This window comes from Mytilus trossulus, chromosome 11 (assembly GCF_036588685.1).
Source record: "Mytilus trossulus isolate FHL-02 chromosome 11, PNRI_Mtr1.1.1.hap1, whole genome shotgun sequence".
NCBI classification, from domain to species: domain Eukaryota; kingdom Metazoa; phylum Mollusca; class Bivalvia; order Mytilida; family Mytilidae; genus Mytilus; species Mytilus trossulus.
In genome coordinates, this window is record NC_086383.1 from 25803191 (window position 1) to 25816434 (window position 13244).

A 13244-nucleotide genomic window follows, 5' to 3' on the forward strand; every position below is an offset into this window, starting at 1 on the left:
TATTGAATTTTTAACATAAAATAATTATCATGATTATGTAGAAAATGCAAAAAATCAGCAATCGTTTGTGAATGCACATTATCAAAAGAGGTGTGGGATATATCAATGATGCATCAACCCAACAGTTAGGCAACAATAAAGTAACCAAAACACAATTGAATGCGTGTCAAAAAAATGACTCATGATTAGAAGGTCCATAATAATTGTGGGAATAATAAAAAGACCATTGAATGTTACTACTTGTAAGTTACATAACATGTATTGCACAAATGAATTTTTAAAAACAATGCTAACAGGGCACAGTTTATATAAAAATTTCACATGAAAATATATAGTTTAGGTTCAAAGTATTAACAAATTATAGTGATTTAATATAAATTCTATGTTAAATCTAAAAAGAATAAAATTATGATGCTTTGCTCTTTTAATATTTGCTTTTTAAACAATGCAGTACATGATAAAACAATTACTAATTGAATTAGCACAATTTGTTTAATCAACAGTGTTTAAATGGCAACTGTTTATGACTCTGTGCCTTGTTTCAGGAACATTAATTTAATAATATTGTTTTATTTTGATGATTAATGCTATTTTAAACCATTTCTGAAATACCTATTCACTTTCAATGCCTGCTATCATGTATTATCAAAAATATATATTAATGTTTTGTTGTCCATGATTTGAGAATTATTTAAAATCTAAATGAAAGTGGACACTTGCTAAATAAGTCACTATTTAATCTTAAAGTTAATAGTTTTCATAACATTTTATGATCAAATCATAGGTTTTTGTACTATGCATGTTTTTTTTGGTATCAGGTCCGTTCGCGCCCAATATACTTTCGCACCCTACATGTTCGCACCTCGCACGTTCGCACCCAAGGTCCGTTCGCACTCTACACGTTCGCGCACAATTTTAATTCAAATTCCAGTTGAATAATTAGATAATCATGATTGTTGTTTTTAATTAGTTTCGTGTAAATACTGAATGTATTTAGCTTGGGATGAGTAAAAGATTGAAGATTTTAAATGAAAAACACAAAAGATAATTGTTTTTGACAGCTTGGTCCCTTTGGTCTGAAACAATGAAAAAAAATCAAAAATAGCAATACGCGTTTTAAACCAAAAAATCAAACATGATAAAAAATTTATTCAACACACAAAAAAAAAAACATAGTCAGAATCTCACTTTATTTAGAAAGGAATATTATTTTTTTTAACAATACACTATCCAAAACATGATTAAGATTAATTCCAGAGTTCGCGAAAACTTTTTTTGATCCGTCAGTCATAGGACTGACAAAGCAAGATTATATGCCGGTCCTACAAATTTTTTGCTGGTCCTACAAAATCTGTCAATTTTATCCTGAAATAAAATCAATATCTTATTTCAACGGAAATTAACTTTATTTATTATATAAGGTTCCACCGCCGATCGTTTGCCAGGAACAGCTCCTTGAACAAATTTGATAGGCCACATGTGGCTCGCCGCCTTGGTCAGTTGGTTTGTTTATAATAAAAATCGGAAACCAGTACCGGAAATTACTGGCAGGTACATCTAATGACCAATGAAAAAACGGTCCATCTGATAACCAATGTAAAAAACGTGCCGACATAGGCACTGCAACGGCCGTTTTTGCATCGGTCATCGGGACCGTCACAAGTGGACAACATACTGGTCCGAGCCTCATTTTGGCGGTCAGGACCGACAGTTTTCGCGAACTCTGTAATTCAACCAAAAAAAAATGCTGTCTCACTTTATTTTGAGACAATGAAAACAATTATACTTATAAGAATACTACTTGCCAAAACTTGATTACAAAGTAATTAAACACAAAACCAATTAAAATTGGGCGCGAACACGTAGGGTGATAAGATAAGATAAGATAAGATAATTTTATTAACCAATCATGGTGCCCAAAATTTGAGCTATACAATCAAATGAATGAATTACAAAATAAAACACAGAAAATGATTAGAATGATTAAAGTACATTTAGACAACAAAAAATAAAAAAACAACACATGAATACACATTTACACTAATTAACCTGATATAAACCAAGTTATTAACAAAACATAGTTGTTATGGGTGCCACTGTGACCTGGAGAAATAACATAATTCTTTATAGTACTAGGTCTATGGGAGACAACTCCTGATCAATTTTATTTCCTATAATTATATATCTATCTATATTTTTCTTCTATTTATTTCTTTTTTGTTTTTGTTTTTTTTAAACAACAATATTTTCTATAATTTTCTTTCGTTCTTCAAAAAGGGAGTGCAATAAATTAGATAAGTTTGAAGTTACAAACAAATCTTCAGATGAAAGAATCCAAACAAATTTCATTTCATCAGATAATCTTGAAAAATTTTTGAATTTGGAATTTAAATTAGATAGATGTTGAGATCGAGTATCTTTTAGAACAGGACATTTTAAAAGAAAATGTAGTTCGTCTTCAACTGCGTTCTTACATAGCTTACACTTTCTGTCTTCAGCTTTAATCCCAAAATACCTCCCTCTTTCGAACGGGTGCGAACGGACTTTGGGTGCGAACATGTAGGGTGCGAAAGTGAAAGGGGGCGAACATGAGTGGGTGCGAACGTGAATGGGCGCGAACGGACCCGGATTCGTTTTTTTTTATGGAAATTGTGACATCACAATGCATTCCTAATTGAACAAAAACTATCAGCTGATAAAGCAAAATCAGGGAAATACTAGTAATCCTGCATAAGCATGATAAGAAACACATTTATATGGATACGTACATGTAAAGATCGGTTGGTTGTTGGTTATAAAATGTCCAGTGACAAGTATTTCATGCAAATTTATGACCCGAGTTAGCAATACTTTAACATTCAATATGTACGATACATGATGTATACATGTAGGTCAGTGGCACATCCAGAACTTTTCATAAGGGACAGGGTTGCTGACTGCCCTTAGGGGCACAGATCCAGTCATGCTTGAGTGATTCCCAATATAATCAACCAAATTTTTCCCACAAAAAAGGGGAAGATATAGAGTAACCTTTTCTGTATTCCACTCAGGGTGATGTATGCAAAATAATTAAGGTAATAAATGGCATACTGTTCACACATGATAATAGGGGGAGGGGAACGGTGTCCTTTATGACTTTCAATGATTTATTATGATGCTCAACTTTAACATTGAAGCTCAAAGCCTATATTTTCCCTGAAATATGCAACTTTGCACGAGTGTGTTAATATAGAACATTGATTCATAGCTATAGCCTATCGGAGTATCTAAATACATAGATTCCGTAGGATCAGTTGCAGATCCAGACATTTTAAAAAGGGGGGGGGGGGTCCAACCTAGGACAAAATAGTGGGGGTCCAAATATATGTCCCCATTCAAATGCATTGAGCGGCCAAAAAAAAGGAATAGGTTCGAACCCTCTCCCCCCCCCCCTTTTGATCCGTCAATGGGAACAAATTGTAAGGTCTGTAAGCCGACAAATGACATGTGCACATTTTCCCTTCAAAATTATGAATCCATGATTATTCGATAGACATGCTATAAAATATTGATAATTTCTACTCACCGATTGTAATTTCCAGCTAAGATTATTCACAGGTACTTGTGGACAGGATACCCTTTGGGTGCCCCTGAGTGGGAGTATCCCGAATGACCCCCCATGTAGTTTAATTTTGAATAATTTTGATTTATTTTTCATTAAACGTTTATTTAAATTGTTTTCACTGGGAATATATGTCGAAGTTACTGACAAACAGCATTTGAGATTTTTGCCAGTCGACTGATATGTATATAGAGAGTATACATATCAGTCGACTGGCAAAAATCTCAAATGCTGTTTGTCAGTAACTTCGACATATATTCCCAGTGAAAATAATTTAAATAAACGTTTAATGAAAAATAAATCAAAATTATTCAAAATTAAACTACATGGGGGGTCATTCGGGATACTCCCACTCAGGGGCACCCAAAGGGTATCCTGTCCACAAGTACCTGTGAGATTATTGAACATGTGGTCTAACATCTGTAGTTACCTGTATAAAAATATAGTTTGCCGACCTGAGGTCCAAGGTTTTTTGCCGACAAAAAATTAAAGAGGGTAAATCGTTTACGGTGAAGAATTGTTTTCCGTTTTTAATGAAACTTGACAGATTTTGCTAATTATTTTTTTAATCATCGGAAATGTCCTTCTTGGTGACATTCGAATTAAAACTGCTTTATTATGCTGTACAATATTGGTAACTGAGTCATAATCTTTAAATTTATTTCAAGTACACCCTTGTACATTTTTCTATTGCGCAGAATTTATCAAAACTTTTTTAAGTATAAATTTGAATGAATTCATTGTCATTCTTATTCTTCTGCAATTATATTAAAACTCTATTTTAAACGAAAGCTGCTGGTTTTTAAAACCAGTTATGAACGAAAATGTTATAAAACAGATATTATAAAATAAAAAGTAAGGATTATTTGGATGGAGAGTTGTCTCATTGGCACTCACACCACATCTTCCTATATCTATATCAGAAGGATTATTTAAAGTCAAACGCACATGACTGTCAAAAATGAACGGACAATGCTACGGCAATAAATAGAAAACGACAAAAGACAAACAACGATCGCAAAATAAATGAATAAACAGCAAAACAAGTTTACAATCGCACAATAGACGATAATAGTATAAGTAAAGACTATTTCACAACAAAATCAAATCTTTAGAGCCGGGTGTGACGTGATTTTTTTACACTGATGGCCGACTACCGTTACGCTAAAATATTTGTATTAAAACATTTACCGACTGTAGCAACCTATGAAGTGTTTGTTTTAAACATTCAACGACTGTGTCAACCTTTTTTAAGTTGTTATAAACATTTAATGACTGTGCCAACCCTTAGAAAGTTGTAACAAACATTTAATGACTGTCCCAACTCTAAAAACGTTGTGACAAACATTTTTTGACTGCATCAACGTCTGAATAGTTGACACAAACAAATTTTAACTGTCTCAACTATGAAAAGGTTGGGACGGACATTATGCAACTGCCACAACTATTAGAAAGACTGTAATAAATAGATTTTGACTGTGACAACACCGTAAACCACTGCAACAGTTCTGAAATGACTGATGGTAGTATATTTTGACTTTCACAACCCGTAGAAAAGTTGGGACAGACATAAATAAACTGTTGCAACGAAATTTGACAGATTTGACAGTCATTACTGGTCTTTTACAGACTAAAACAGTCGTACAATGACTGTTACTGGTATGGACAGTTGTTTTTTCGTCCAGTAGTGAGAGAAGATTTTTCATTTCCTATTGTTAATTTTCCTTTTTTAGACGGCGATGTGCCTTTTGCTCCATCATACGGTGTTTATATTTCGCAACTCGTTCGGTTTGCCCGTGTGTGTTCTGATGTCATAGATTTTAACGAACGTAATCAATGCATCACTGGTAAATTGTTGTGTCAGGGATTTCGATACCATAAATTACTTAAAACTTTTACTAAATTCTTTCATAGATACAAAGATTTGATTAGTAAATTTGGCTATACCTGTATAAAGCTTATTAAAAATGGTATTTCTCATCCTAAATTTTATGGTAATATTGTACTTAAAGCGAGGAAATCACTATGTGATCCTTGTAAACTCATCGAACCTTTAAAAAAACTTATAAGTAAGGGTTATCGTACCAATATTGTAATTAGATCTCTGAATATAGTTCACATTGGCACTAATATTGATTTTGTCATTAGCCAATTAAAACATAACTAAATTTCATTATCTTTTGAGGCGAGATGTATAGGGGACACAGCCACGTTAACTTTCATTTCTATAGAAGTCGCTCTTCACCATACTACTACCTGTCGATACATTTGTTTTTGGCATTGCACAAGTCATGTCTTCTTTGACTATTAATGACGTTAAAATACTAAATCCCTGTGATGTGTTTTAGTCGATTTTAGTCTCTGATGCATGATTTTTGTCTATTAATTGGTTTTGGCTTTTAACTAGCTGTCAGTAACTGCGAGTACTCTCAAATCGTATTTTCTTGTTAATTCGACCTGTTGATACTGTTCATAATGCTTTTTTGTCATTTTTTTATTTATATGGATCTTGTCTGTATACCAGCTTGGATTATTTGTAATATCTTCAATTTTTCACTTATTCTTACAACATTTGTATAAACTTCAAGATTATAAAAAAACGTTTTTTTTCTAAAGTGAACATTGATTGGTTAAATATTTCTCAGTGTGTTTGAATTTGTTTGTTAGCCTTTTGGTCATGAATGTGTGTCTCTAATATTTAACTAACTGTGCATTTGTATTCAGATATTGCAGATCAAATTTATTCGTTCATTGTGTAATCATACGTTTTTTGATTGAGTTAAGTCTGCCAATTGATAGTTTATCGTATGTTTTTCTATGTTGTGATGTTATGCTATTGTTTCAGAAAAAGGGAGAAGGTTTGGGCCCATTAAAACGTTTAATCCCGCTTCAAATGTTTGCACCTGTCCTAAGTCAGGAATCTGATGTACAGTAGTTGACGTTTGTTTATGTAATATATACGTGTTTCTCGTTTCTCGTTTTGTTTATATAGATTAGACCGTTGGTTTTCCTGTTTGAATGGTTTTACACTAGTAATTTTGTGGCCCTTTATAGCTTGTTGTTCGGTGTGAGCCAAGGCTCCGTGTTGAAGGCCGTACTTTAACCTATAATGGTTTAATTTTTAAATTGTTATTTGGATGGAGAGTTGTCTCATTGGCACTCACACATCTTCCTATATCTATATAATTGATATTCATGTCAACACCGAAGTGCTGACTACTGGGCTGGTGATACCCTCGGGAACAAAACGTCCACCAGCAGTGGCATCGACCCAGTAGTGTAAATAGTTATCAAAAGTACCAAGATTATAACTTTATACGCCAGACGCGCGTTTCGTCTACATAAGACTCATCAATGCTCAGATCAAAAAAGTTAAAAAGCCACATAAATACAAAGTTGAAGAGCATTGAGGATCCAAAAGTCCCAAAAGTTGTGCCAAATACGGCTAAGGTAATCTACTCCTGTGGTAAGAACATCCTTAGTTTTTCGAAAAATCTAAGTTTTGTAAACAGAATTTAAAAAAAAATGACCATATAATTGATATTCATGTCAACACCGAAGTGCTTGCTACTGGGCAGGTGATACCCTCGGGGAATAAACGTCCACCAGCAGTGGCATCGACCCAGTAGTGTAAATAGTTATCAAAAGTACCAAGATTATAACTTTATACGCCAGACGTGCGTTTCGTCTACATAAGACTCATCAATTCTCAGATCAAAAAAGTTAAAAAGCCACATAAATACAAAGTTGAAGAGCATTGAGGATCCAAAAGTCCCAAAAGTTGTGCCAAATACGGCTAAGGTAATCTACTCCTGTGGTAAGAACATCCTTAGTTTTTCGAAAAATCTAAGTTTTGTAAACAGAATTTAAAAAAAAATGACCATATAATTGATATTCATGTCAACACCGAAGAGCTTGCTACTGGGCTGGTGATACCCTCGGGGACTAAACGTCCACCAGCAGTGGCATCGACCCAGTAGTGTAAATAGTTATCAAAAGTACCAAGATTATAACTTTATACGCCAGACGCGCGTTTCGTCTACATAAGACTCATCAATGCTCAGATTAAAAAAGTTGAAAAGCCACATAAATACAAAGTTGAAGAGCATTGAGGATCCAAAGTCCCAAAAGTTGTGCCCAATACGGCTAAGGTAATCTACTCCTGGGGTATGAACATCCTTAGTTTTTCGAAAAATCTAAGTTTTGTAAACAGAATTTAAAAAAAAATGACCATATAATTGATATTCATGTCAACACCGAAGTGCTGGCTACTGGGCTGGTGATACCCTCGGGGACTAAACGTCCACCAGCAGTGGCATCGACCCAGTGGTGTAAATAGTTATCAAAAGTACCAGGATTATAATTTTATATGCCAGACGCGTGTTTCGTCTACATTAGACTCATCAGTGACGCTCAGATCAAAAAAGTTAAAAAGCCAAATAAATACAAAGTTGAAGAGCATTGAGGATCCAAAAGTCCAAAAAGTTGTGCCAAATACGGCTAAGGTAATCTACTCCTGGGGTAAGAAAATCCTTAGTTTTTCGAAAAATCTAATTTTTGCAAACAGAATAAAAAAATAAAATGACCATATGATTGATATTCATGTCAACACCGAAGTGCTGACTACTGGGCTGGTGATACCCTTTGGGACGAAACGTCCACCAGCAGTGGCATCGACCCAGTGGTGTAAATAGTTATCAAAAGTACCAGGATTATAATTTTATACGCCAGACGCGTGTTTCGTCTACATTAGACTCATCAGCGACGCTCAGATCAAAAAAGTTAAAAAGCCAAATAAATACAAAGTTGAAGAGCATTGAGGATCCAAAAGTCCATAAAGTTGTGCCAAATACGGCTAAGGTAATCTAGTCCTGGGGTAAGCACATCCTTAGTTTTTCGAAAAATCTAAGTTTGATAAACAGAATTTAAAAAAAATTACCATATAATTGATATTCATGTCAAAACCGAAGTGCTGACTACTGGGCTGGCGATACCTTCGGGGACTAAACGTCCACCAGCAGTGGCATCGACCCAGTGGTGTAAATAGTTATCAAAAGTACCAGGATTATAATTTTATACGCCAGACGCGCGTTTCGTCTACATAAGACTCATCAATGCTCAGATCAAAAATGTTAAAAAGCCAAATAAATACAAAGTTTAAGAGCGTTGAGGATCCAAAAGTCCAAAAAGTTGTGCCAAATACGGCTAAGGTAATCTACTCCTGAAGTAAGAAAATCCTTAGTTTTTCGAAAAATCTAAGTTTTGTATACAGAATTTTAAGAAAAATGACTATATAATTGATATTCATGTCAACACCGAAGTGCTGGCTACTGGGCTGGTAATACCCTCGGGGACTAAACGTCCACCAGCAGTGGCATCGACCCAGTGGTGTAAATAGTTATCAAAAGTACCAGGATTATAATTTTATACGCCAGACGCGCGTTTCGTCTACATTGGACTCATCAATGCTCAGATCAAAAAAGTTAAAAAGCCAAATAAATACAAAGTTGAAGAGCATTGAGGATCCAAAAGTGCTAAAAGTTGTTGCCAAATACGGCTAAGGTAATCTACTCCTGGGGTAAGAAAATCCTGAGTTTTTCGAAAAATCTAAGTTTTGTAAACAGAATTTAAGAAAACTAGGACCATATAATTGATATTCATGTCAACACCGAAGTGCTGACTACTGAGATGGTGATGCCCTCGGGACGAAACGTCCACCAGCAGTGGCATCAACCCAGTGGTGTAAATAGTTATCAAAAGTACCAGGATTATAATTTTATACGCCAGACACGCGTTTCGTCTACATTAGACTCATCAGTGACGCTCAGATCAAAAAAGTTAAAAAGCAAAATGATACAAAGTTGAGGAGCTTTGAGGATCCAAATGTCCAAAAAGTTGTGCCAAATACGGCTCAGGTAATCTACTCCTAGGGTAAGAAAATCCTTAGTTTTTCGAAAAATCTAAGTTTTGTAAACAGAATTCAACAAAAATGACCATATAATGGCAGACATCAAGTATTATGCAAACTGGGTCAGATACCTATAAGTAAATTATATGCTATTTTTCTTGAGTGTGATAAAATTTCTTTTTTTAGCCCATTTAATGAATACACCCGTATTATTACAGCCTTTTGTCATCACAGGCTTTTTCCTATTATTGATAAACCTGAAAATCGTAAACAACATTTTCTCAAATTAAAATATATAAATAGAGGTATTGATTTTATTAATTTTTCTAGCATATTTAATGACTCTTCTATCTATAGCTTAATACCTCCATATTTTGATAATATAGAACAACCCATTATTTCGTATTCTTATAAAAAAACGAGCAGCAATTTGATTTTCAATTATACGTCAATTACAACAGACGTCAATATAGAAAAAAATATTCCTTCCACTTGAGATTGCGAAACATCTAGTTTTAAATATGTTCCCTAGGGTCATGTTATCACAGGAGACCTCAACATAGTCGATGACCGTGAAGTCATAACTTTTCTAAAGAAAGGACCAAAATACCGTCCTCCATCTACAATAGATTGGAAACAGTGTCGTCAGGTCATTAAAGACGCTCTGTCTGCCTATTGTAAAAATTGGTGCAAACGTGAAAAATCCGATAAAAAATCTTTAGACAGTAATTTGAATAAAATTATGAATACTGTTGATATTCGAATATCTCATTTAGAAAACAATTCTGAAATTGATAATAGGAACCATGATATACCCATTTCTAGAATAAAAAAACAAACTTAAGGTACTCGCAGAGCGGTTTGTGTTCGTACCGGCAGACAAGGCAGCAAATAATGTAGTGGTGGTGTGACGCATATACTACACCAAAGTTCTTCAAAACAAAATTATCAATTCCTCTACATTCCGGTCACCACAGAGAGTCAAATCGTTAACAAGCATACCACTGCCACTGCCCAGCTTAAAGCATCTTCCGAACATTTGAAAGTCCCTACTTGTTACCGAAATTACACAAAAAACCATTTAAATTCCGTTTCATCTCCGCTTCGAGTAAGTGTTCTACTACTAATCTATCAGTGCTTCTAACCACCTCCCTCACTACTATCAAAGTACTGGTTATTAACTTTTGTAATAAAGCTTATGAAAATAATGGTATTAATTATTTTTGGAGTGTTAAAAATTCTTTAGAGGCTTTAGATAAAATACATGCTTTGGCAGGTCCTTACAATTCTGTTGACAGTTATGATTTTTCTACTCTGTACACTACACTTCCACACAATCTTATAAAGAAAAAGTTTTTGTATTTGATAAAATGGTCTTTCGAAAAATCTCATTGTAATTTCATTTGCTGTAACTCGTTTAAGGCTTTTTTCTGTAACGAAAAAGGAAAGTATGCTAGATACACTTACTGGAAATGTGAGGATATGATTGAAGCTTTAAACTTTCTGCTTTATAACATTTATGTACGTTTCGGCGATAAAGTGTATCGTCAGGTAGTAGGTATTCCTATGGGCACCAACTGTGCCCCTTTAATAGCAGATTTATTTCTATATTGCTATGAATCTCAGTTTATGACCAAACTCAGTAAAGACCCATCATTGTTACATTTGGTTGATACAGTCAAAAATACCTACCGTTATCTGGATGATATTTTTTCGTTGAATAATCCAGAGTTCTCTAAATATACTTCAGAAATTTACCCAAACGAACTTACTTTAACTAAATCTAACATAAGCAGCAGCAGTTGTCCTTTTCTAGATTTAGACATTTCAATTTCAAACGGGAAACTTCACACTAAAATTTACGACAAAAAAGACGATTTTTCATTTCCTATTGTTAATTTTCCTTTTTTAGACGGCGATGTGCCTTTTGCTCCATCATACGGTGTTTATATATCGCAACTCGTTCGGTTTGCCGTGTGTGTTCTGATGTCATAGATTTTAACGAACGTAATCAATGCATCACTAGTAAATTGTTGTGTCAGGGATTTCGATACCATAAATTACTTAAAACTTTTACTAAATTCTTTCATAGATACAAAGATTTGATTAGTAAATTTGGCTATACCTGTATAAAGCTTATTAAAAATGGTATTTCTCATCCTAAATTTTATGGTAATATTGTACTTAAAGCGAGGAAATCACTATGTGATCCTTGTAAACTCATCGAACCTTTAAACAAACTTATAAGTAAGGGTTATCGTACCAATATTGTAATTAGATCTCTGAATATAGTTCACATTGGCACTAATATTGATTTTGTCATTAGCCAATTAAAACATAACTAAATTTCATTATCTTTTGAGGCGAGATGTATAGGGGACACAGCCACGTTAACTTTTATTTCTATAGAAGTCGCTCTTCACTCTACTACTACCTGTCGATACATTTATTTTTGGCATTGTACAAGTCATGTCTTCTTTGACTATTAATGACGTTAAAATACTAAATCCCTGTGATGTGTTTTAGTCGATTTTAGTCTCTGATGCATGATTTTTTACTATTAATTGGTTTTGGCTTTTAACTAGCTGTCAGTAACTGCGAGTACTCTCAAATCGGATTTTCTTGTTAATTCGACCTGTTGATACTGTTTATAATGCTTTTTGTCATTTTTTTATTTATATGGATCTTGTCTGTATACCAGCTTGGATTATTTGTAATATCTTCAAATTTTCATTTATTCTTACAAGATTTGTATAAACTTCAAGATTATAAAAAAACGGTTTTTTTTCTAAAGTGAACATTGATTGGTTAAATATTTCTCAGTGTGTTTGAATTTGTTTGTTAGCCTTTTGGTCATGAATGTTTGTCTCTAATATTTAATTAACTGTGCATTTGTATTCAGATATCGCAGATCAAATTTATTCGTTCATTGTGTTATCATACGTTTTTTGATTGAGTTAAGTCTGCCAATTGATATTTTATCGTATGTTTTTCTATGTTGTGATGTTATGCTATTGTTTCAGAAAAAGGGAGAAGGTTTGGGCCCATTAAAACGTTTAATCCCGCTGCAAATGTTTGCACCTGTCCTAAGTCAGGAATCTGATGTACAGTAGTTGACGTTTGTTTATGTAATATATACGTGTTTCTCGTTTCTCGATTTGTTTATATAGATTAGACCGTTGGTTTTCCCGTTTGAATGGTTTTACACTAGTAATTTTGGGGCCCTTTATAGCTTGTTGTTCGGTGTGAGCCAAGGCTCCGTGTTGAAGGCCGTACTTTAACCTATAATGGTTTAATTTTTAAATTGTTATTTGGATGGAGAGTTGTCTCATTGGCACTCACACCACATCTTCCTATATCTATATAATTGATATTCATGTCAACACCGAAGTGCTGACTACTGGGCTGGTGATACCCTCGGAGACAACACGTCCACCAGCAGTGGCATCGACCCAGTAGTGTAAATAGTTATCAAAAGTACCAAGATTATAACTTTATACGCCAGACGCGCGTTTCGTCTACATAAGACTCATCAATTCTCTGATCAAAAAAGTTAAAAAGCCACATAAATACAAAGTTGAAGAGCATTGAGGATCCAAAAGTCCCAAAAGTTGTGCCAAATACGGCTAAGGTAATCTACTCCTGGGGTATGAACATCCTTAGTTTTTCGAAAAATCTAAGTTTTGTAAACAGAATTTAAAAAAAAATGACCATATTATTGATATTCATGTCAAC